Raw genomic sequence first — 21,880 nt, forward strand, 5'->3', positions numbered from 1 at the left:
TTTGCACCTTGGGTGTGAGAAATGCAAATGAATTATTATTATTACTACACTGCTCAAAAAAATAAAGGGAACACTTAAACAACACATCCTAGATCTGAATGAATGAAACAATCTTATTAAATACTTTTTTCTTTACATAGTTGAATGTGCTGACAACAAAATCACACAAAAATTATCAATGGAAATCAAATGTATCAACCCATGGAGGTCTGGATTTGGAGTCACCCTCAAAATTAAAGTGGAAAACCACACTACAGGCTGATCCAACTTTGATGTAATGTCCTTAAAACAAGTCAAAATGAGGCTCAGTAGTGTGTGTGGCCTCCACGTGCCTGTATGACCTCCCTACAACGCCTGGGCATGCTCCTGATGAGGTGGCGGATGGTCTCCTGAGGGTTCTCCTCCCAGACCTGGACTAAAGCATCCGCCAACTCCTGGACAGTCTGTGGTGCAACGTGGCATTGGTGGATGGAGCGAGACATGATGTCCCAGATGTGCTCAATTGGATTCAGGTCTGGGGAACGGGCGGTCCATAGCTTCAATGCCTTCCTCTTGCAGGAACTGCTGACACACTCCAGCCACATGAGGTCTAGCATTGTCTTGCATTAGGAGGAACCCAGGGCCAACCGCACCAGCATATGGTCTCACAAGGGGTCTGAGGATCTCATCTCGGTACCTAATGGCAGTCAGGCTACCTTCGGCGAGCACATGGAGGGCTGTGCGGCCCCCAAAAGAAATGCCACCCCACACCATGACTGACCCACCGCCAAACCGGTCATGCTGGAGGATGTTGCAGGCAGCAGAACGTTCTCCACGGCGTCTCCAGACTCTGTCATGTCTGTCAAATGTGCTCAGTGTGAACCTGCTTTCATCTGTGAAGAGCACAGGGCGCCAGTGGCGAATTTGCCAATCTTAGTGTTCTCTGGCAAATGCCAAACGTCCTGCACGGTGTTGGGCTGTAAGCACAACCCCCACCTGTGAACGTCGGGCCCCTCATACCACCCTCATGGAGTCTGTTTCTGACCGTTTGAGCAGACACATGCACATTTGTGGCCTGCTGGAGGTCATTTTGCAGGGCTCTGGCAGTGCTCTTCCTGCTCCTCCTTGCACAAAGGCGGAGGTAGCGGTCCTGCTGCTGGGTTGTTGCCCTCCTACGGCCTCCTCCACGTTTCCTGATGTACTGGCCTGTCTCCTGGTAGCACCTCCATGCTCTGGACACTACGCTGACAGACACAGCAAACCTTCTTGCCACAGCTCTCATTGATGTGCCATCCTGGACGAGCTGCACTACCTGAGCCACTTGTGTGGGTTGTAGACTCCGTCTCATGCTACCACTAGAGTGAAAGCACCGCCAGCATTCAAAAGTGACCAAAACATCAGCCAGGAAGCATAGGAACTGAGAAGTGGTCTGTGGTCACCACCTGCAGAACCACTTCTTTATTGGGGTGTCTTGCTAATTGCCTATAATTTCCACCTGTTGTCTATTCCATTTGCACAACGGCATGTGAAATGTATTGTCAATCAGTGTTGCTTCCTAAGTGGACAGTTTGATTTCACAGAAGTGTGATTGACTTGGAGTTACATTGTGTTGTTTAAGTGTTCCTTTAATTTTTTTGAGCAGTGTATTATTATTCAATCAAATCAAATGTTATTTGCCACATGCGCCAAATACAACAGGTGTAGACATTACTGTGAAATGCTTACTTACAGCCCTTAACCAACAATGCATTTATTTTTTAATAAAAAGTAAAATATAAAAACAACAAAAAAGTGTTGAGAAGAAAAGAGCAGAAGTAAAATAAAATAACAGTAGGGGAGGCTATTGTCACGAACGTTGAGAGACGGGTCGGACCAAGGTGCAGCGTGAAAAGCTTTCAACCTCGGAGGCGGATCCGGCTCCGGGCGTGACGACCTCTTCCTCTCTGCCTCCCGTTGCGCCCCTGGTCTGGTCTGGACCTCGGCGCGATGCTTCCCCTCTCCTTCCTCCCACGATGCACCAAGCCATGTCTGGACCCTGGTGTGGGAGACCCCCGAATCTGGAGAGGGGCTGACGTCTGGGCCTGGATCGGCAAACCTCCCGCGATGAACCAAGCCCTGTCTGGACCCTGGTGTGGGAGACCCCGAACCTGGAGAGGGGCTGACGTCTGGGCATGGATCGGCAATTCCCCCCACGATGCATCAAGCCCTGTCTGGACCCTGGTGTGGGAGGCCCCGACCCTGGAGAGGGGCTGACGTCTGGGCCTGGATCGGCAATCCCCCCACGATGCGCCAAGCCCTGTCTGGACCCTGGTGTGGGAGACCCCGACCCTGGAGAGGGGCTGACGTCTGGGTCTGGAGTGGAGCCGCTGACCGGAGCTGAACAGGACCCCGGTGGAGCGGAATACTCTGACTCCGGAATGGAGCCGCTGACCGGAGCTGGATCAGGCACCGGTGGAGCGGATTGCTCTGGCTCCTGAGTGGAGCAGCTGACCGGGGGCTGGACTGGGCACCGGTGGAGCGGACTGCTCTGGCTCGGAGTGGAGCTGCTGACCGGAGCTGGACTGGAACCCGGTGGAGCGGAATGCTCTGGCTCCGGAGTGGAACCGCTGACCGGAGCTGGACTAGGCACCGGTGGAGCGGACTTCTCTGGCTCCGGAGTGGAGCCGATGACCGGAGCTGGACTGGACGCCGGTGGAGCGGAATGCTCTGACTCCGGAATGGAGCCGCTGACCGGAGCTGGATCAGGCACCGGTGGAACAGGCCGGGCTGGACTGGGGACACACACCACTGGTCTGGGTGCGAGGAGCAGGAACAGGCCGGGCCGGACTGGGGACACGCACCACTGGTGTGGTGCGAGGAGCAGGCACGGGCCGTGCCGGACTGGATACACGCACCACTGGCTTGTGAGGAGCACTGGTGACACAGTGCGTAGAACCGGAACAGGATATACTGGACCGTGGAGGCGTACTGGAGGTCTGGATTGTACAGCTGGCACAACCCGTCCTGGCTGAATGCCCACTTTTGTACGACACGTGCGGGGCGCTGGCATAGGACGCACTGGGCTGTGAACGCGCACTGGCGACACAGTGCGTAGGACTGGCGCATGATATACTGGACCGTGAAGGCGCACTGGAGACCAGGAGCGTTGAGCCGGCACAAACCGTCCTGGCTGGATGCCCACTTTTGTACGACACGTGCGGGCGCTGGCACAGGAAGCACTGGGCTGTGAACGCGCACTGGCGACACAGTGCATATCTCCGCATACCTAGGTTCTTCTATGAACACACGTTCCTTCTGTTGCCTGACCAGCTCCTCTCTCCTTGCCTCCACTACTTCCTTCTCACTTTGAGCCTGATGTAGCACCTCCCTCTGAACGGATAACTCCTGCTCCCTCTGATCTAACAGCCCCGTAACGTGGTGGCCTCCTCTCTGACTCTCGATCTGCAGGTCTTGGAGGACCTCGAAAATAGCGGCCTCCTCCTCACTAGTCAGCCCTTTCCCGGCCTCCTGCTGCCTCTTCGTCCACCCCGTGAGCCCCCCAAAAAAATTATCTTGGGGCTGCTTCTCGGGCTTCCTCTTCGGCCGGCACCGTTGATGTCGCCGTTGATCCTCTCCTACCCGGGCTTTCTCCTTCATTGCCCTAACGTAACGGACAGCCTCCTCCTCGTGATTTACCCCCAACCGAGGAGGACATCACCTCCCGAGTGGCGCAGTGGTCTAGGCACTGCATCGCAGTGCTAGCTGTGCCACTAGAAATCCTGGTTCGAATCCAGGCTCTGTCGTAGCCGGCCATGACCGGGAGACCCATGGAGCAGCGCACAATTGGCCCAGTGTCGACCAGGGTAGGGGAGGGAATGGCCGGCAGGGATGTAGCTCAGTTGGTAGAGCATGGCGTTTGCAACGCCAGGGTTGTGGGTTCGATTCCCACGGAGGGCCAGTATGAAAAAAATCTAAATAAAAAAATTACGTATGCACTCACTAACTGTAAGTCGCTCTGGATAAGAGCGTCTGGTAAATGACTAAAATGTAAAAATCTACCAACTTAGCCTCCCGCTGTGTCCGGGGTGTTTGTTCCTCCTGGCCACGCGGCTTGGTCTTCGTTTGGTGGGATCTTCTGTCAGGAACGTTGAGAGACGGGTCGGACCAAGGTGCAGCGTGAAAAGCGTACATGTTTATTAACTCAAATAAACATACAACAAGACAACAACGTAACGTGAAGTCCAAAGGGCTATACACACACCAGCCTGACAGGAACAACATCCCACAATGCACAGCAGGCAATGGGCTACTTAAGGATGATCCCCAATCAGCTGGTAGAGCATGGCGCTTGTAACGCCAAGGTAGTGGATTCGATCCCCGGGACCACCCATACACAAAAAAATAATAATATGTAAGCACGCATGACTGTAAGTATATTTGGATAAAAGCATCTTCTAAATGGCATATTATTATTATTATATTATAAAAACAACAGGCCTCTCAAGGCCAGGGCGTGACAGCTATACACAGGGGGGTACCGGTGCAGAGTTAATGTGCCGGGGCACCGGCTAGTTGAGGTAGTTGAGGTAATATGTACATGTGGGTAGAGTGAAAGTGACTATGCATAAATAATTAACAGAGTAGCAGCAGCGTAAAAAGATGGGGTGGGGTGGGGCAGTGCAAATAGTCCGGGTAGCCATGATTAGCTGTTCAGGAGTCTTATGGCTTGGGGGTAGAAGCTGTTGAGAAGCCTTTTGGACATAGACTTGGCGCTCCGGTACCGCTTGCCATGCGGTAGCAGAGAGAACAGTCTATGACTAGGGTGACTGGAGTCTTTGACAATTTTGAGGGCCTTCCTCTGACACCGCCTGGTATAGAGGTCCTGGATGGCAGGAAGCTTGGCCCCAGTGATGTACTGGGCCGTACACACTACCCTCTGTAGTGCCTTGCGGTCGGAGGCCGAGCAGTTGACATACCAGGCGGTGATGCAACCAGTCAGGATACTCTCGATGGTGCAGCTGTATAACTTTTTGAGGATCTGAGGACCCATGCCAAATCTTTTCAGTCTCCTGAGGGGGGAATAGGCTTTGTCGTGCCCTCTTCACGACTGTCTTGGTGTGTTTGGACCATGATAGTTCGTTGGTGATGTGGGCACCAAGGAACTTGAAGCTCTCAACCTGTTCCACTACAGCCCAGTCGATGAGAATGGGGGATATGAGTTGTCTTGATGATTCCATATACCAAACAATGACATAATTCTAAACACATCACTTCCCTGTGTTATTCAGGTGAGTGTTTTGGCCCAAAGGAGTGTTTGGCCCAGGTGTGTCCATCCCTGTGGGAGAGAAAGTCTCCATCCTAGTGGTGGAGAAATGCTACTACAGCTGTAGGATCTTAATTTAAACCAGTCTCCTACAGCATGAAAATTATCCTGCAGCAAAAGGAAATGTGAATTATTATGTGGATGAGGTGATCCAATTAAGATCCTAAATCTGGACATGGACACCTTTATGTCAGCCCACCCCTCCATGATGACTTCACCATAGAGATCCTATTATTATACCGTATTATACATGTCATTCAGTGTTTCAGTGTTTCCCAAAGTGTCAACAACATTTTGGTTTTTTGCCCTGATTCATCTAATCAAAGGCTTGATGATGAGTTGATTAGCTGAGTCAAGTGTGTTGTTGCAATAACTAAAATGTGCATCCCTTTGGGTCCCCGGGACCAGGATTGGGAATCACTGATGTAACTCTATTGGCTCCACTAATGGCCAGCAGGTAGAGATGATAGAGTATATATAAGCCTGTTTTCTCTGCCCAGGTACTCACAGTAGACGTGGGCTGTCAGGTCCACCATATCACCTGAGGAGGTGGGTTCTACTTTACATCACGTTACATGATAAACAGTGGCTTTAGTAGTTGACGGTGTTGATGGAGTTGTTGACATTCTGGTATTTAGTTTGATGTCTGAAGTGAGTGGTTTAACCGTTTTTAAGCAGCTGGTATCGAATGCGGTAACATTTAATAAAGTTAAAAAAACAATTTAAATATAAAATGCATTTATTTTATTTATTTTTAATTTACGTTTTTGATTAACTTGGATAATTCTCTTTGCACTAACGATGCTTCAATGATGCTTGTGTCAACAGGTGAATTAATACACAGTTATGAATGTCTTTATTTTTATAATAATGTATTAATTGATAATGTATTTCCCCAGATTACTACCAGCCAGAGGGAACCGTTACCACCACCAGTCAGGATGAGCTCCCTGACCTCTGACGTTAACCAGACAGAGAACATCAACACCATCATCCGACCCCCCTTACTTCTTCATCAGTGGTTTCATAGCCATCCCCCACATGAAGTACTACTACGTCTTCCTCTGTTTTGTATACATCATCTCTCTGGTTAGTCCATAGCTCTGGTCCAGGGTGTTACTAACTACCTGGTCCAGGGTGTTACTAACTAGCTCTGGTCCAGGGTGTTACTAACTAGCTCTGGTCCAGGGTGTTACGTGCGGCCAGCATCAGCTAGTTGGTCCAGTTGATACATCTCGAAAGTCGTTCACTTTCCTATAGAAGTAAAACTTAAGAAAACCTAATATACATTTCAGCTGAACTATGTTGGGGCCTATAGCACCACCCATAGTCACTGGCCTAATGCATGTACCTGTATTTCCATTTTGGGTCATTTCTGCTGTGTGTGTGTATTGGGTCTAGGTGAGCAACGCCTTCGTCATGACTGGCATCTACGTGGACCGTAGTCTCCACAGGTAATCAGACCTCTTTTATCTCATTAACATAATACAGTATAATACTCCCTTTATTGGACATTCTATATTTTTGAAGTTCCCTGGCCTTCAGAGACATGTGTGGGAGCCCTTCTCCCCAATCCCCTTTACATGACATTTATATTTTATATTAATATTATTAGGTATTTATGTTATGATCTTACCTTACAGCCCCAAGTACATTGCTGTGTTCAACCTGGCCTTCACAGACGTGTGTGAGAGCACGGCCCTGGTCCCCAAACTGCTGGATATGTTCCTGTTCAGCAGACAGCTCATCTCCTACGACCAGTGCCTCACTAGCCTCTTCTTCATCTTCCTCTTCCTCACCATGCAGTCCTTCAACCTCACCATCCTCTCCTATGACAGGCTGGTGGCCATCTGCTGCCCACTCAGGTCTCAGATAATAAATCAAATCATAAACTAAATCTCGACTGAATAATTATAAAACCATTAAGGATAATAACACGATAAAGTTGAACAGATTATTATTTCCCACAGAGATCTTATTAAATTACTAGAGGGGCTATGTCATCAACCCTCAAAGTTCCATTCTAGTGTTCTTTCCAGGTACCACATGATGGTGACTCACAGGTCCATGCTCCGGCTGACTGGGGCTGCCTGGACGTTTGCTGTGTTGATGGTGTTGATCTCTGTGGGCCTCATCACCCGCCTCTCTTTCTGTAGGTTAGTATGTACCATGTTGTAGTGCAATGACTCTACAGCAAAGCATAGCTTCTGTGAATATAGCTTAATCTGTTAAATCAAATCAAACTTTAGTTCAAGTGAATTTAAAATTGCAAAATACTTCACAGTAGACCAATCAAATAAAGGAGATTAAAAAAACTGTCAACCTGTTTGAGTGTGTCAAGAACTGCAACTTACTGTTTACTTAGTTACATTTTACCAAATCACTCCAGTTACATAGATTTACAGTGGCTTGCGAAAGCATTCACCCGCCTTGGCATTTTTCCTATTTCGTTGCCTTACGACCTGGAATTAAAATTGATTTTTGGGGGTTTGTATCATTTGATTTACACAACATGCCTCCCACTTTGAAGATGCAAAATATTTTTTCTTGTAAAACAAACAAGAAATAAGACAAAAAAACCAGTTAGTGTCAAGAACTGAAACGCTGCTGGGTTTTTCACACTCAACAGTTTCCCGTGTGTATCAAGAATGGTCTACCACCCAATGGACATCCAGTCAACTTGACACAACTGTGGGAAGCATCTGAGTCAACATGGGCCAGCATCCCTACTGAACACTTTCGATACCTTGTAGAGTTAAATCATATCAAAACTTTAGTTCAAGTGCATTTAAAAATCGCAAAACACTTTACAGTAAAAACCAATAAAACAAAGGAGATAAAAATAAGAATGTTATGTTGTTGTTGTCATCTGTCAGGTTGTTGTAAAGGTTAAGTTTAAATGATGTCTTTGACTCAGTGCTGTAAAGTTGATGGCTCAATGTTGTCATTAACTCAGTTCCTCTTAAATGTGAGACTAATTCCAACAGATAAGGAGGGTGAGCCTGTAGCCGAAAGGTCACGGGTTTGTAACCCTGGAGAAAACATGAGCAGAAGACACATTTCTGTTGTTCGCTCTGATATCTGGACAATAAAAATGTTGTATAATGTATTGTATTGTAGGTCTCTGGTGATCAACAGCTACTTCTGTGACCATGGTCCCCTGTTCCGTCTGGCGGCCCCCCTGTTCTGATGTGGTCCCTAATCTGATGATGGCGTATATCAACCCCTGTGTAGCCCTCTATCTCCCCATGGTCTTCATCATATCATCCTACATCTGTATCACACACGCCCTGTTCACCATCACATTGCCCCAAGACAGGTGAGAAGTAATCCTGATTGGTATCAGTAAGTCAAGTCAAGACATTAAGTAGCCTTGTCCAAGCCAAAACGGCCTATATACTGATTGGTGTGAGGTCTCAGAAATATGTTGTTAGAGGGATGGACTTGTTAGAGCGATAAATGCTGGGAAATATTGAGAATACAGTTAAACTTACTGGATAGATGATCACATACTGTACTGGCACACATTCTCTCTCCCTCCACCTCTCTCTCTCTCTCTCTCTCTCTCTCTCTCTCTCTCTCTCTCCACCTCTCTCTCTCTCTCTCTCTCTCTCTCTCTCTCTCTCTCTCTCTCTCTCTCTCTCTCTCTCTCTCTCTCTCTCTCTCTCTCTCTCTCTCTCTCTCTCTCTCTCTCTCTCTCTCTCTCTCTCTCTCTCTCTCTCTCTCTCTCTCTCTCTCTCTCTCTCTCTCTCCCAGACTCAGAGCCATTAAGACATGCAGCTCACACCTAATACTGGTTGCCATATTCTACTTGCCTGTTATTTTAACATACGTCCTCCAAACCCTCGTACCAACCAACGCCCGGATCATCAACCTCTCCCTGACCTCGGTACTGCCACCCATGCTCAACCCCATCATATACGTTCTGAAGACGGAGGAGTTTAAGGAATCGGCCAAGAAGCTGCTCAGAAGAGGGGCCCAGAGAGCTGTGGCGCCGGTGAAATTAACATGAAGTACTTGAATTATTTTTCTTCAAAATAAAATATTTATATTATGTCTATAAGCCTTTATAGCCATTAAGAAATAACAAATATCAGTGTGACATCATGATTTAATGTATTTATTTAATGTATATTTAGATATTCTTATATTTATAACAGTGGTGGTCCATGCCGTTTAAGATGAGGGAGGATTATTGTTTTTTTATGAGCATGGCCTTATTTCTATTACAGTGTACAGGATGACTGCCATTCATATTCCATTTACCCAGATCAATGTAACAGCGATAGGTTTAGGCTACTACATGATACTCAAATATTTCCTATACCCATCATGAGGTTGCTACAACCTAGCCTACGAATGAAAGTTTACAACGCAGGTGCACAGGTCGAGAGAACATTTTGAGTAATCAGTGGTTGAGAGAACATTTTGAGTAATCAAGGTGACCGACAGTGACACATTCAATACCGCCTTGCACACTCTTGCCTGCATCTAGCTGATCTAGGGTGTAATCATTAGTCCAACAGTTGCAAACGAGAGTTTCTATTGGACAAATTCAGGTATGTTTATCCCCGTTTCGTTCCGTTTGCTTCCCTTTAAGAAATGTTTTTCAACAGAATCGCGGGAATGAATACACCCCTAATCACACGCAAACACAGTTCACTTTCATAGCAGCCACATACAAACAGCATGATCACTTTGCTCGTTGTAGAATTCGAGCACACACAGCCTACATCGTTGTCACCATATTAGCTAACGTTATAGTCAAGATAGCTACTAGATCTAACAGCGTTAGTGAACCTGCTACAATCATGCAGTACAGTGTACAGTCAGCAGGCAGTTTAGCAGTTACACCAGTGGGCCCCGGTGGCAATAAATTAATAAAACCAAAAGCTTACCTTGACTTGGAAGAGTTCCAGTGTTGGGATAGCCACTGCCAGCTAGCTAACATAGCATACCTCTAGGTTTGGTATTGAAGTCAATGTACCCAGAGGTGGACGGAAACTAGCTGTCTTCCGGCTACACCATGGCGCTACCCTACAGAGAGCTGCTGTAGACATTCATTGCAAAACAGTGTGTTTTAATCAATTATTTGGAATGTGAAGTTTTATCTAAAACGGAGGATGGTCCTCCCCTTCCTCCTCTGAGGAGCCTCCACTGATTTAGAAGTACTTGAAGTGTCGAGTTTATTGATATCTCTCTTTTGCTATCTCGGTTGCTATCTCTACTTGTTTTTTTGTTTGGAAGAATGCTATGTGTAGCTAGTGGAGTCAATGGAATGGCATCAAACACATCAAAGCCGTGGTTTCCATTGACTCCATTCCAGACGTTATTATGAGCCGTCCACTGGTGTAGCTACAGTGAATGAGTGTATTGTTGCTTCACTTAATTAAGTGAAGTGGTATGAAAAAAAGTTTTTGTAAAATATGTACATTATGTCTATATGTGTTTATAGAGCTTCTGTTTTTCTGCTCGTTAAGAAGAACGAGATTTGAGTCTGGAGGATTTGATGTGGGTGTGTCATGTTCGCTTTATCGTATTGAACATGTTTACATCTACATCATCAGCAAGCTGTCAAACTATCGTAAATAAAGCACAAGCTGCTACAAACTGTTTATCAGTCCCCAAAATCACTAGCTAGCTAAGTTCCATCTCTGTGTTTGTCAATAACGCTAGCTAGTACAAGTAGCAAGCCACGTTAGCTAAATCAGCTTATCAAGTCACTGGTGAGTGGCGAAGTGTGTCCTTCGGTGCCGTTTTGTTTTTACAACTTTCTCACTATCTATTACCAGAGTGTGTCAGTCTGGCATCAGTGTTTCATCGGGAATCATATTACTAAACAGTCTAGCGGCGGGACCAAAGATGCACACAAATGGGTTTTGAATTTTCAAATATTGACAACTGGCAGTTGGGAGTGATCACTATCAAACACATCAACAAGTCGCCATGCCATAAACAGCCTAGGGGCCAAGTGGATCAGACCCTTTTTTTCAATTTTCGCATAAAATGACATACCCAAATCTAACTGCCTGTAGCTCAGGACCTGAAGCATGGATATGTATATTCTTGATACCATTTGAAAGAAAACACTTGGAGGTTTGTGGAAATGTGAAATGAATGTAGGAGAATATAACACATTAGATCTGGTAAAAGATAATACAATCAAAAAAACATGGGTTTTCTATTTATTTCTTTGTTCCATCATCTTCGAAACGCAAGAGAAAGGCCACAATATATTATAATATATATAGGCGCAATTTAGATTTTGGCTAAATGTAAAAAAAAAAAAAAAGATTTCAGAGGTTTAAAAACGGAACAACATTATTGGAAAATAATTTAGGTTCCATCCCCTGGTGGTGACGTGTGTCCTTCGGTGCCGTTTTGTTTTTACAACTTTCTCACTATCTATTACCAGAGTGTGTCAGTCTGGCATCAGTGTTTCATCAGGAATCATATTACTAAACAGTCTAGCGGCGGGACCAAAGATGCACACAAATGGGTTTAGAATTTTGGAATATTGACAAGTGGCAGTTGGGATGAAAGCACCCATCGTCTCAATTCTCATTTTGCCCAAAACAGGCAGACTGGAGTGATCACTATCAAACACATCGGCAAGTGGCCACTCCATAAACGGCCCAGGTGCCAAGTGTTCTTTCAACATAACATTGGTATTGTGTTGTTTTATGTTAACAAGTCCGAGGCGCTGTGTGATGGGCAGGTCTGGAGGTTGGCAGCTATGATGGGATAGAGTGCAAACAGCGCTTGCCCTTTTAAGTCATAATTAAAAAGCCTTCATAAAACCTTAATACATTACTTATAATCAGCAGCTGTCAAAAAGTACTTCTACAATAACCCGGCCTAGACCCCAAAGACCAAGCAGAAGCAGGAGCACAGTGGCCAGGAACAACTCCCTAGGCCTAGAGGGAAGAAACCTAGAGAGGAACCAGGCTCAGAGGGGAGGCCCGGGGCAGTTGTTTGGGAGTGCATATTACTATAATAGCATCACATATATTGTTGCTGTCCATATAACCATATGCTACTAATAAATTAGTGCTACTCTCCTGCACCACACACACCCTTCGTTCCTTCTGGTCCCATCTCCCTTCAGCAGCCCCGCAGCAGACTACAGACAGAAATTAGCTGCTAGCTAAATCTGGTCAAACACATCTTTCTCTCAAGTGTACTGAGACTAATGTTTGTGTTATACATTGTCCCTGCTCAAATAAACCTAATAAAAATATATAATAATAATATTAACTGTCAGGAAGGCAGAGTGTCTGTCATCGTTTAAAGAGATTCGCCAGTGCTTTAGTTTTACTTTTTAGCCAGTCGTTCTAAAAGTAGTGCCCACGAGCCAAAAGGGGTCCCCGGATATTGCGCACTACGTCACATCCTGTATGTGCAGATATGTGCACCACGTCACTGGTCTTTCTCTCTCTCTCTCGCTCTGCTGTGGGTGCATGATGTGCCTCTTGCTAGATGTCACTCATATGGAGAGTGGCTGAAGCTCATTGGTTGAACTCGAATCGAAGCGCTGGACCACGTGGAGGAAAATGTACATTTAACATTTTAGTCATCTACCAGATGCTCTTATCCAGAGAGACTTACAATTAGTGTATTCATCTTAAGATAGCTGGTGGAACAATCACATCATAGTCATAGTAAGTAAATGTTTCCTCAGTAAAGTAGCTATCAGCAAAGTCAGTGCTAGTAGGGAGGGGGGATGAGGGGTGGGGGGGTTGAGGGGTGGGGGGATGGGGGTTGAGGGGGGGACTGCCCTCCGGTAGGGGTGGGAGGGCCAAGAGACCAGAGGTGGCAGAACGGAGTGCTCGGGTTGGGGTGTAGGGTTTTAGCATAGACTGAAGGTAGGGAGGGGCAGTTCCTCTTGCTGCTCCGTAGGTAAGCACCATAGTCTTGTAGTGGATGTGAGCTTCAACTGGAAGCCAGTGGAGTGTGCGGAGGAGTGGGGTGACATGGGAGAACTTGGGAAGGTTGACCACCAGGCGGGCTGCAGCGTTCTGGATACGTTCCAGGGGGTTGATGGCACAAGTGAGGAGCCCAGCCAACAGCGAGATGCAGTAGTCCAGAAGGGGAGAGGACAAGTGCCTGGATTAGGACCTGTGCCACTTCCTGTGTGAGGTATGGTCGTACTCTATGGAGTCACTGGTTTGACGTCTGAAGAGAATGACAGGGTGTTGTCCAGGGTCACGCCAAGTTTCTTTGCACAACTGTGATGGAGATGGCTTTGAGCGGGTAAGCCTTCCCCGGGAGGAAGAGAAGCTCCGTCTTGTTGAGCTTGAGGTGGTGGTGGGTCGAGTGTCATCTGCATAGCAATGACAAGAGAAGGTAGAAAATAGTTTCCTAGGGTTAGAGCCAGAAGCTTGACATTTAGAGTGATAGAAAGTGGCTTTAGCAGCGGACACAGAGGAAGAGAAGGTAGAGGAGTGAGTGAAAGGATGATAGGTCCTCCGGAAGTTTAGTTTTTCTCCATTGTCACTCAGCTGCCCGCAGCCCTGTTCTGTAAGCTCGCAATGAGTCACTCAGCCACGGAGCAGGAAGGGAGGGCAGAGCCGGTCGGGAGGAAAGGGGACAGTGCGAGTCATACGATGTGGAAAGGGAGGAGAGTAGGATCGAAGAGGCAGAATCAGGAGACAGGAGGGAGAAGGATTTAGCAGAAGGGAGAGATGATAGGATAGAAGAGGAGTGAATAGTGGGAGAGAGAGAGAGAGACCATCTGGGTAGGGGGCTGAGTGGTTTGGGTTGAAGGAAAGGGGAGACAGAAAAGGCAACAAAGTAGTGATCAGAGACCTGGAGGGGGGTTGCAGTGAGATTAGTAGGAGAACAGCCTCTAGTAAAGATGAGGTCAAGCGTAATGCCTGCCTTGTGAGTTGGAGGTGACTGGAAAAGGGTGAGGTCGAAAGAGGCAAGGAGGGGAAAGAGTGAGTTGGAAAGAAATGAATCGAAGGCAGATATCGGGAGGTTGAAGTCTCCAAATACTAAGAGCGGTGAGCCATGAAAATGATCTTATCAAGGTGTCCAGATCATTGAGGAACTATCTAAGGGTACCTGGTGGGCAATAGATGACAACAATTTCAAATGAGGAGATGGACAGGTGAGAGAGGGAGAAAATAGTAAATCTCCACTTAGGAGAAATGAGTAGTTCTGTGCCACCACCGCGACGACCAGATGCTCTAGGATTATGAGAGAACACATAGTCTGATGAAGACAGAGCAGCTGGAGTAGCAGTGTTCTCTGGGGTGATTCAAGTCTCCGCCAGGGCCAAAAGGTTAAGGGACTAATTAACTCAGCATGTAGGGAAAATGTAGGGGGAAAATGGCGCAACACAACTTCCAGAAAAACAGTTGCTTTCTAACTAGGGATTTCATGGCTAATTGAGGTAAAACAGTAATTCTGATCATACAGTAGATTATGCATTTGTGAACTACACATTGACATATCCAACCCAAAGCAGGAGACTTTAAAATTCTTAGTAGTCGCCAAAGAGAATGTCTTAATGGCCCAGCTCAAGACTGTGCTGTTGTCACGAACGTTGACTGATGACTCGTGGAACCAAGGCGCAGCATGATAAGCGTACATTTTATTTAGTACACAACACACGAACAAAACAACAAAACGAACTATACGTGAAGTCCTGAGGTTAACAACACAAACCTTTACGGAACAAGATCCCACCCCGACTAGTGCCAAACAGGCTGCCTAAGTATTGTCCCCAATCAGAGACAACGAGCTACAGCTGCCTCTGATTGGGAACCACCCTGGCCAACATAGATCTAAACGATCTAGAACTAAACATAGAAAATAAAACATAGAAACTCCACACCCTGGCTCAACATTTAAGAGTCCCCAGAGCCAGGGCGTGACAGTCCCCCCCCAAAGGCGCGGACTGCGACCTCGCCACACAAACACAACAGGGTAGGGGCCGGGTGGGCATTCCGCCTCGGAGGCCGCTGGCCGGGAGCTGGACTGGGCACCGGTGGAGCGGATTGTTCTGGCTCCGGAGTGGATCCGCTGACTGGAGTTGGACCGGACCCTGGTGGAGTGGATTGCTCTGGCGACGCGCACCACTGGCTTGGTGCGAGGGGCAGGAACAGGCCGGACCGGGCTGGCGACGCGCACCACTGGCTTGGTGCGAGGAGCAGGAACAGGCCAGACCGGGCTGGCGACACGCACCACTGGCTTGGTGCGAGGGGCAGGAACAGGTCTGACCTGGCTGGCGACGCGCACCACTGGCTTGGTGCGAGGGGCAGGAACAGGCCGGACCGGGCTGGCGACGTGCACCACTGGCTTGGTGTGAGGGGCAGGAACAGGCCGGACCGGGCTGGCGACGCGCACCACTGGCTTGGCGCGAGGGACAGGAACAGGCCGGACCGGGCTGGGAACACGCACCACTGGCTTGGTGCGGGGAGCAGGAACAGGCCGGGCTGGACTGGGAACACGCACCACTGGCTTGGTGCGGGGAGCCGGAACGGGCCGGGCCGGACTGTGGAGGCGGACTGGAGGCCTGGAGCGAAGAGCTGACACAACCCGTCCTGGCTGAATGCCTACTTCCGGGCTGTGCACTCGTACTGGCGCTACAGCACGTGGCACTGGCGCAGGATATACGGGACCGAGGAGGCGTACTGGAGACCACGAGCGTTGAGCCGGCACACGCCGTCCTGTTTGAATGCCCATCTTTGCACAACACGTGCGTGGTGCTAGCACAGGACGTACAAGACTGTGCCGGAACACTCGCGGCACAGTACGTGGCTCCGCATAACACGGAGCCTGCCCAGTCACACGCTTCCTAGCCTGAGTACGGGGAGTTGGCTCTGCTCTAACCCTAGGCTCCGCCAACCACCCTTTTAGCCCCCCCCAAAAAATTATTGGGGCTGTCTCTCGGGCTTCCTCCTAGGCCGGTACCCTCTGCGTTGCCGCTGCTCCTCTCTATAGCGCGCCTCCACAGTCTCCTCCCAAGGACGGTGATCCATTCCGGCCTGAATCTCCTCACAAGTCCAGGATCCCCTCCCGTCCAGGATCTCCTCCCAGGTCCAGGCTGTCTGTTCCTGGACACGCTGCTTGGTCCTCTTTTGGTGGGATCTTCTGTCACGAACGTTGACTGATGACTCGTGGAACCAAGGCGCAGCGTGATAAGCGTACATTTTATTTAGTACACAACATACGAACAAAACAACAAAACGAACGATACGTGAAGTCCTGAGGTTAACAACACAAACCTTTACGGAACAAGATCCCACCCCGACTAGTGCCAAACAGGCTGCCTAAGTATGGTCCCCAATCAGAGACAACGAGCTACAGCTGCCTCTGATTGGGAACCAACCTGGCCAACATAGATCTAAACGATCTAGAACTAAACATAGAAAATAAAACATAGAAACTCCACACCCTGGCTTAACATTTAAGAGTCCCCAGAGCCAGGGCGTGACAGCTGTTCAGAAAAGGACCTCTATTAATTCAGGTCTCATGTCCTCCTGATCTGACGACACCTGTATATAGCTTTGTTTGTTCTCTGTGTCCTATGTTCTCTGTGTTTGGATTGCTTTCATTATTTATGTATTTTTTAACAAACGTTTTGCACCTTGGGTGTGAGAAATGCAAATGAATTATTATTATTACTACACTGCTCAAAAAAATAAAGGGAACACTTAAACAACACATCCTAGATCTGAATGAATGAAACAATCTTATTAAATACTTTTTTCTTTACATAGTTGAATGTGCTGACAACAAAATCACACAAAAATTATCAATGGAAATCAAATGTATCAACCCATGGAGGTCTGGATTTGGAGTCACCCTCAAAATTAAAGTGGAAAACCACACTACAGGCTGATCCAACTTTGATGTAATGTCCTTAAAACAAGTCAAAATGAGGCTCAGTAGTGTGTGTGGCCTCCACGTGCCTGTATGACCTCCCTACAACGCCTGGGCATGCTCCTGATGAGGTGGCGGATGGTCTCCTGAGGGTTCTCCTCCCAGACCTGGACTAAAGCATCCGCCAACTCCTGGACAGTCTGTGGTGCAACGTGGCATTGGTGGATGGAGCGAGACATGATGTCCCAGATGTGCTCAATTGGATTCAGGTCTGGGGAACGGGCGGTCCATAGCTTCAATGCCTTCCTCTTGCAGGAACTGCTGACACACTCCAGCCACATGAGGTCTAGCATTGTCTTGCATTAGGAGGAACCCAGGGCCAACCGCACCAGCATATGGTCTCACAAGGGGTCTGAGGATCTCATCTCGGTACCTAATGGCAGTCAGGCTACCTTCGGCGAGCACATGGAGGGCTGTGCGGCCCCCAAAAGAAATGCCACCCCACACCATGACTGACCCACCGCCAAACCGGTCATGCTGGAGGATGTTGCAGGCAGCAGAACGTTCTCCACGGCGTCTCCAGACTCTGTCACGTCTGTCAAATGTGCTCAGTGTGAACCTGCTTTCATCTGTGAAGAGCACAGGGCGCCAGTGGCGAATTTGCCAATCTTAGTGTTCTCTGGCAAATGCCAACGTCCTGCACGGTGTTGGGCTGTAAGCACAACCCCCACCTGTGAACGTCGGGCCCTCATACCACCCTCATGGAGTCTGTTTCTGACCGTTTGAGCAGACACATGCACATTTGTGGCCTGCTGGAGGTCATTTTGCAGGGCTCTGGCAGTGCTCTTCCTGCTCCTCCTTGCACAAAGGCGGAGGTAGCGGTCCTGCTGCTGGGTTGTTGCCCTCCTACGGCCTCCTCCACGTTTCCTGATGTACTGGCCTGTCTCCTGGTAGCACCTCCATGCTCTGGACACTACGCTGACAGACACAGCAAACCTTCTTGCCACAGCTCTCATTGATGTGCCATCCTGGACGAGCTGCACTACCTGAGCCACTTGTGTGGGTTGTAGACTCCGTCTCATGCTACCACTAGAGTGAAAGCACCGCCAGCATTCAAAAGTGACCAAAACATCAGCCAGGAAGCATAGGAACTGAGAAGTGGTCTGTGGTCACCACCTGCAGAACCACTTCTTTATTGGGGGTGTCTTGCTAATTGCCTATAATTTCCACCTGTTGTCTATTCCATTTGCACAACGGCATGTGAAATGTATTGTCAATCAGTGTTGCTTCCTAAGTGGACAGTTTGATTTCACAGAAGTGTGATTGACTTGGAGTTACATTGTGTTGTTTAAGTGTTCCTTTAATTTTTTTGAGCAGTGTATTATTATTCAATCAAATCAAATGTTATTTGCCACATGCGCCAAATACAACAGGTGTAGACATTACTGTGAAATGCTTACTTACAGCCCTTAACCAACAATGCATTTATTTTTTAATAAAAAAGTAAAATATAAAAACAACAAAAAAGTGTTGAGAAGAAAAGAGCAGAAGTAAAATAAAATAACAGTAGGGAGGCTATTGTCACGAACGTTGAGAGACGGGTCGGACCAAGGTGCAGCGTGAAAAGCGTACATGTTTATTAACTCAAATAAACATACAACAAGACAACAACGTAACGTGAAGTCCAAAGGGCTATACACATACCAGCCTAACAGGAACAACATCCCACAATGCACAGCAGGCAATGGGCTACTTAAGGATGATCCCCAATCAGAGACAACGATTGGGAATCACACCCGGCCAAACCTAGCACTGCAACATAGAAATAGACTAACTAGAACATAAACATAGAATATATAACATAGAAACTCACGCCCTGACCAAACCAACTAAAGACAACAGGCCTCTCAAGGCCAGGGTGTGACAGTACCCCCCCAAAGGTGCGTACTCCGGCCGCACCAACCTGACTCATTAGGGGAGGGTCCGGGTGGGCTTTCAACCTCGGAGGCGGATCCGGCTCCGGGCGTGACGACCTCTTCCTCTCTGCCTCCCCGTTGCGCCCCTGGTCTAGTCTGGACCTCGGCGCGATGCTTCCCCTCTCCTTCCTCCCACGATGCACCAAGCCATGTCTGGACCCTGGTGTGGGAGACCCCGAATCTGGAGAGGGGCTGACGTCTGGGCCTGGATCGGCAAACCTCCCGCGATGAACCAAGCCCTGTCTGGACCCTGGTGTGGGAGACCCCGAACCTGGAGAGGGGCTGACGTCTGGGCATGGATCGGCAATTCCCCCACGATGCATCAAGCCCTGTCTGGACCCTGGTGTGGGAGGCCCCGACCCTGGAGAGGGGGCTGACGTCTGGGCCTGGATCGGCAATCCCCCCACGATGCGCCAAGCCCTGTCTGGACCCTGGTGTGGGAGGCCCCGACCCTGGAGAGGGGCTGACGTCTGCGTCTGGAGTGGAGCCGCTGACCGGAGCTGAACAGGACCCCGGTGGAGCGGAATACTCTGACTCCGGAATGGAGCCGCTGACCGGAGCTGGATCAGGCACCGGTGGAGCGGATTGCTCTGGCTCCTGAGTGGAGCAGCTGACCGGGGCTGGACTGGGCACCGGTGGAGCGGACTGCTCTGGCTCCGGAGTGGAGCTGCTGACCGGAGCTGGACTGGAACCCGGTGGAGCGGAATGCTCTGGCTCCGGAGTGGAACCGCTGACCGGAGCTGGACTAGGCACCGGTGGAGCGGACTTCTCTGGCTCGAGTGGAGCCGATGACCGGAGCTGGACTGGACGCCGGTGGAGCGGAATGCTCTGACTCCGGAATGGAGCCGCTGACCGGAGCTGGATCAGGCACCGGTGGAACAGGCCGGGCTGGACTGGGGACACACACCACTGGTCTGGTGCGAGGAGCAGGAACAGGCCGGGCCGGACTGGGGACACGCACCACTGGTGTGGTGCGAGGAGCAGGCACGGGCCGTGCCGGACTGGATACACGCACCACTGGCTTGTGAGGAGCACTGGTGACACAGTGCGTAGAACCGGAACAGGATATACTGGACCGTGGAGGCGTACTGGAGGTCTGGATTGTACAGCTGGCACAACCCGTCCTGGCTGAATGCCCACTTTTGTACGACACGTGCGGGGCGCTGGCATAGGACGCACTGGGCTGTGAACGCGCACTGGCGACACAGTGCGTAGGACTGGCGCATGATATACTGGACCGTGAAGGCGCACTGGAGACCAGGAGCGTTGAGACGGCACAAACCGTCCTGGCTGGATGCCCACTTTTGTACGACACGTGCGGGGCGCTGGCACAGGAAGCACTGGGCTGTGAACGCGCACTGGCGACACAGTGCATATCTCCGCATACCTAGGTTCTTCTATGAACACACGTTCCTTCTGTTGCCTGACCAGCTCCTCTCTCCTTGCCTCCACTACTTCCTTCTCACTTTGAGCCTGATGTAGCACCTCCCTCTGAACGGATAACTCCTGCTCCCTCTGATCTAACAGCCCCCGTAACGTGGTGGCCTCCTCTCTGACTCTCGATCTGCAGGTCTTGGAGGACCTCGAAAATAGCGGCCTCCTCCTCACTAGTCAGCCCTTTCCCGGCCTCCTGCTGCCTCTTCGTCCACCCCGTGAGCCCCCCCCAAAAAAATTATCTTGGGGCTGCTTCTCGGGCTTCCTCTTCGGCCGGCACCGTTGATGTCGCCGTTGATCCTCTCCTACCCGGGCTTTCTCCTTCATTGCCCTAACGTAACGGACAGCCTCCTCCTCGTGATTTACCCCCAACCGAGGAGGACATCACCTCCCGAGTGGCGCAGTGGTCTAGGCACTGCATCGCAGTGCTAGCTGTGCCACTAGAAATCCTGGTTCGAATCCAGGCTCTGTCGTAGCCGGCCATGACCGGGAGACCCATGGAGCAGCGCACAATTGGCCCAGTGTCGACCAGGGTAGGGGAGGGAATGGCCGGCAGGGATGTAGCTCAGTTGGTAGAGCATGGCGTTTGCAACGCCAGGGTTGTGGGTTCGATTCCCACGGAGGGCCAGTATGAAAAAAAATCTAAATAAAAAAATTACGTATGCACTCACTAACTGTAAGTCGCTCTGGATAAGAGCGTCTGGTAAATGACTAAAATGTAAAAATCTACCAACTTAGCCTCCCGCTGTGTCCGGGGTGTTTGTTCCTCCTGGCCACACGGCTTGGTCTTCGTTTGGTGGGATCTTCTGTCAGGAACGTTGAGAGACGGGTCGGACCAAGGTGCAGCGTGAAAAGCGTACATGTTTATTAACTCAAATAAACATACAACAAGACAACAACGTAACGTGAAGTCCAAAGGGCTATACACACACCAGCCTGACAGGAACAACATCCCACAATGCACAGCAGGCAATGGGCTACTTAAGGATGATCCCCAATCAGCTGGTAGAGCATGGCGCTTGTAACGCCAAGGTAGTGGATTCGATCCCCGGGACCACCCATACACAAAAAAATTAATATGTAAGCACGCATGACTGTAAGTATATTTGGATAAAAGCATCTGCTAAATGGCATATTATTATTATTATATTATAAAAACAACAGGCCTCTCAAGGCCAGGGCGTGACAGCTATACACAGGGGGGTACCGGTGCAGAGTTAATGTGCCGGGGGCACCGGCTAGTTGAGGTAGTTGAGGTAATATGTACATGTGGGTAGAGTGAAAGTGACTATGCATAAATAATTAACAGAGTAGCAGCAGCGTAAAAAGATGGGGTGGGGTGGGGTGGGGCAGTGCA

General features: G+C 49.2%; 1 pseudogene; it reads left to right on the forward strand.

Annotated features, from left to right (window-relative positions):
- Positions 1-6,222: 6,222 nt before the first annotated feature.
- LOC123492236 lies at positions 6,223-9,293 on the forward strand (annotated as a pseudogene).
- The last annotated feature ends 12,587 nt before the right edge of the window (positions 9,294-21,880 follow it).

This window comes from Coregonus clupeaformis, chromosome 13 (genome assembly GCF_020615455.1).
Source record: "Coregonus clupeaformis isolate EN_2021a chromosome 13, ASM2061545v1, whole genome shotgun sequence".
NCBI classification, from domain to species: Eukaryota; Metazoa; Chordata; class Actinopteri; order Salmoniformes; family Salmonidae; genus Coregonus; species Coregonus clupeaformis.